The 4,947-nt window shown below is 38.6% G+C and overlaps 1 pseudogene; it reads left to right on the forward strand.

The window, feature by feature from the left end:
* Positions 1 to 1,274: 1,274 nt before the first annotated feature.
* LOC102488837 (low molecular weight phosphotyrosine protein phosphatase pseudogene) lies at positions 1,275 to 1,727 on the forward strand (annotated as a pseudogene).
* The last annotated feature ends 3,220 nt before the right edge of the window (positions 1,728 to 4,947 follow it).

Raw genomic sequence — 4,947 nt, forward strand, 5'->3', positions numbered from 1 at the left:
GATGGAGGGAGGCCTCTTTATGTCAGTTTCATATTACCTTATTCTACTTTACCAAGATATCACAGTGCTGTTAACTCTTTGTGTTTTCTAATAGTATGTCAAGGAAGACATTCTTTTCTTATTTAAAATAAATAAGTAAATAAAAGTAGTTTTGGAGGAGAGAAGTGGGACAAAAAATGCTGTTTGATTTGTACTGTAAAATGTGAAAATAAGATTGTCAACTGCTTTAGTTAAAAAAAAAAAAAAAAGAGACCAGATTGTGACAGCAAGACTTCCTCCTCACCTCAGGATTGAGAATGCTGAGAAAGCTCATATTCTTCAGTTAGAAACCCTGATAATTCTTCCTTGGGGCAGTCTCAAGAAAAAGATGTATTCACTTTTAGGGTCATGCAACAAAATGCCCAAGTTTCACCTGATTACCCTACAGTGAAGCTCAGCATTCAACAAGCCCCAGTCACATGCTTAGAACTTCTAATGTGCCTTTTAGTGCTCACTTTTAAGTATGAAAGGGCAATTTGCAGAACAATGAAATTAGACCTTCATCTCTCACTATATACAAAAGTCAACTCAAAATAGATCAAAGACTTAAATGTCAGATCCAAAGCCATGAAAATGCTAAGGAAAAAAAATAAGGGGAATGAGGACATTGGTCTAAGCAAATATTTTATTGGTTAAGACCTCAAAAGCCAGACACTGGAATAAAAAATAAACAAATTATTTCAAACTAAAAAGTTTCTGATGACAAAGGAAAACAATCAATAGAGTAAAGAGAAAACCTACAGAAAGGGAGAAAACATTTGTAAATTACTCATTCAACAAGATATTCATATGAAGAATACACAAGAAACTTGAACAATTCAGCAGAATAATTAATTAATTTAATTAATCTGATTTAAAAATGGGCAAACGGGGCTGGCAGATGGTATGGTGGTTAGAACATTGAACTCCCACATGGCCCACTGTGGTTTGAATCCCAGACTTAGTGGCTTGCTTTCTCACACCCCCCACCCTGACTCTCTCTCTCTCTGGTCAAATTAAAGATAGTAATAATAATAATTAAATTAAATGAATAATTCTTATTTAAAAATGGACAAATGTTCTGAAGAGACATTTCTCAAAAAGAATACATATGAATGGCCAACATGTATACAAAAAATGCTCAACATCACTAATCATTGCTTGAAATGCAAATCAAAACCACAGTGAGTTGTCATTTCTCCCTAGTTAGAATATTTATTGTCAGTGGTTGCCAGCACCTCAGTTCAGGTAAGAAGATGGCTGAGTGGGTACCCAAGTCAGTGCTGTTTGTGTGTCTTGGTAACATTTGTTGGTCTCCAATTGCAGAAGCAGTTTTCAGTAAACTTGTAACGGATCAAAATGTTTCTGAGAACCGGAAGGCACACAGATAGGGAACCCTCCCAGACTACTGAGGGCAGAGCTGCGTGAAGTACTGCGTCTCTTTGAGCCACGTAGCCCAGTAGGTCACAAAAGAAGACTTAGCTACATTTGTTTAAATACTATGCATGGATGAAAACAATCTGAGAGATTTCAATAGGAAAAAATACTTAGGTTAAGAACTGCAGAGCTAAGATTGAACTGCTCAGGAGCAATGATCACAGAAGCAGCTCATCATTGAGGACCTGTATTACGGGAATGACTCCGACTTTGAGGTGGTGTACCAGCAATGTGTCTGGTGCTACAGTGCCTTTCTAGAGAAGGCCCATTAGGGGGTCGAACTGTTGGCAGCAGCTGAGGCCTGCTTGAGGTTCCTATGCTGACGTGCAAAATGTCCTGCAGCCCCTGGACCCAGATGTTTTTCAGTGAATTCTGTTTCTTGGTTTAAAAAATAATTGTGGATGAAAAACAGTTGTGCTTGGCAAGAGAATAAATAAAAATCTTTAATTCAGACAGTTTACGGGGTACATTTCCTCAAACTAGGAATAACTCCCACTTGGCTCCAATTAAAAAAATAATGGGACAAGCAACTTATAGAACAAAATGCAGTAAATGTCACTTGAAGTCCAAGTCCACATAAGAGCAAGCCCACTGAGAATCAAGCCATCGAGACTACTCATGTGGTGGCTGTGGGGACAGGTGACCCCTCACCTAGCTACCTCCCACTTTGAGCCCCCAGGTCTTTAGTGACAGGAACCTTCCATAGTAGCTCACTGCTTAGGAGAGAAAGAAGACAAAAAGGCAGTTAATCATGAGCACCTTCTACATATCTTGATTTTTGTTTGTCTTGTTTCTTTCACAAGGTGGTCAATGCATTTGCTCCCATTTGAACCACTTTCCCCCCAAATTCAATTACACTCACAAAGACATTTTTATTCTGGTTTACCTTATGGTCATTGAGAAATGTGTTTTTATGTACATGGAATTCAAATATCAAGTATAAGTTGGTTTAACTGGAGAAAATAAAAAGTCATAAAAGGGTTTGTTAGGTTGATGTCCTTAAATATTGCTTTGTTAATGAATATTCTTTCATCAGTGTCTAATAATAGGCACCAATAAGAAAATATAGGTAATTTCTGTGTACTTTAAGATAATGCATCTCAAAATGTTGTGGATGTATATCAGAGAAAATTATTTTCAGAATAAACTGGGGAATTATAAAAATGCAACTGAGAGATTAAAAAAAGAATTATCTATTATCAAAAAGACAAAACAAAACAAGCTCAAAACAGAAAACCAGGAATTCCGACAAGGACATGAAAAAAGATCATTCTATACGCCATTGGTGGGAGCATAAACTAGTATAGCCGTTATGAAAACAGTATGGAGTTTCTTCAAAAAACTGAAATTAGAACTACCTTATTATCCAGTAATTCTACAACTCAGTATATATCTAGAAAAAAGAAAGTCAGTATGTTGCAGAGATATTTATCACAGCCCTGTTCAGTATAGTCAAGATATGGAACCAACCTAAGTTTCCATCAATAAACAAATGGATAAATAAAATATGGTATGTATACATAATGGAATACTCTTCAGACATTAGAACGAATGAAATCCTGTCATTTGAGGCAAGATTTGCAAGTCTGGAGAGCAGTATATTATGTGAAATAAGCCAGGCACAGGAAGAGAAATACTGTATTTTCTTACTCATAGGTGGAAGCTAGAACAATCAACCTCATAGGAGAGAACAGAATAGTGGTTACTAGAAGCTGGGAAGGTCATAAGAAGGAGGATGAGGAGATGTTGGGTAATGGATATAAAATTACAACTAGATAGGAGAAAAGAGTTTTGGTGTTCTATAGCATAGTAGTTAAGAACAATTTATTGTGTATTTCATGATAGCTAGAAGAGAAGAGTTTAAATGCTCAAACAGAAAGCACTAACAGATGTTTGAGGTGATAAATGCATATATTATCTTGATTTGATCATAACACATTGTGTTCATTCACTGGAAAAGCCACAAGGCTAAATTTGAGTATGTCCCCCAGAAATTCATGTGTTGGGTTGTGAATGCATTGTCTGTTTCATGAAGGCATTAAGTGAAAGCTTAATACCTTCACGACTTCTCATGGTAAGACCTAGTGGGCTGTGAATTGATTCATAGGATTGAATCATGGAGGCAGCAGTCTTATGAAGAGATTAATGATGTCTAAGGAGACCCAATGAGTCCTAGCTTTTGTGAGAAGGTAGTTCTCATGAGAGCTGCTTTTTAGAGAGATCAGTCAGGACTTCTCTATCTCTGTGCACAGGCTGGCCATCCTCTGTGTTTTAGTTGGCCATTTTGTAGGTCTAAGACATTGATCTGTCCAGCCACCATAATCATGAGTTTGTAACAAAACTCCTATCTTCTTTATAAAATCCCCAAGCTCAGTGAAATAATGGGCTAAGAAAGAAAGTGGCACAGTAAATAGGGTTGCATGGCTACAGATACTTGAAAGTCTTTGGAACTGGGTAATGAGAAGATTTCTCAAGAGTTTCTAGGAGCACTCTAGGAAATATCTAGACTCTGTGGAACTTGGAAGAATTGTTTAGAAATGAACTGAACTCTTCAGAGACTGAATAAGCAGTTGTGACCATAATACCAAAGAGATATGGACAATGAAGGCTGTTCTGAGGAGATTTCAGAGCAAAATAAGGAATTAAATAATTGAAAGAGTCGGAGTGGTTTAGTCTGACTCCCTCACTTCCTATCATATCATGTTTGAAGGTCACAGGGTAAACAACTTATGTTATTTTTATGTTTTATTTATTTTTTTTTTTGAGAGGTTTTTGCTCTAGGTCATGTGCACTCGCCAGAAAGACAGAGAGAGACAGAGAGACAGAAAGCGAGAAATCACTGGGGGTGGGGGAGATGGCCCCGCTGCAGTCCCTTTTCCATTCTTCTCTCGGGATCTTGGGCATGCATGCACACCTGCCTGGCGTGAATTTAACCCACCGGGTTCAGGACTCAAACCACGGTTGACTACATGGGAGTCCAGCTACATAGCCATTATGTCAACTGCTGGTCCCAACAACTTATGTTGTTAGTTGTACTGCACTTGTGTGCTTGTTATGTAATTATGACTTTGCCTTTTTATACCATTGAATGTAATGCACATGTGCATGTGTGACAGTTTGTCTTTGGCAATGGGCCACTATTGTCTGCAGTCCCTTTTAGAGAAAGAGAGCACCTGACCTTGCTAGCTAGCTAGCCCTGCTCAGTTCGGCCTTCATTCTGCTAGCTAGCCCTGCTCAACTCAGCCTTGGTTCAGCCTGGTGAGCCCTGATAGCCTTGGCTTGGCTTTGATGCAGCTCAGCTCAGTTCCATGCTGTGAGCTCCAAGAGGGAGAAAACACCTTGTGTGTGCTGCTAGAGCTCTGCAAGCTCATTGAACTCAGTTGATTAACCAAGATGATATCAGTGCCTCGTGTCTTTTTCCAACTCCCTGTGTCTCTGTTCAGCCTACCCTCTGGAGGAGAAAAGAACCTCACAAACCAGCAGATATGCTGC

Source organism: Tupaia chinensis, unplaced genomic scaffold (genome assembly GCF_000334495.1).
Source record: "Tupaia chinensis unplaced genomic scaffold, TupChi_1.0 Scaffold146346_2, whole genome shotgun sequence".
Taxonomy (NCBI): Eukaryota; Metazoa; Chordata; class Mammalia; order Scandentia; family Tupaiidae; genus Tupaia; species Tupaia belangeri.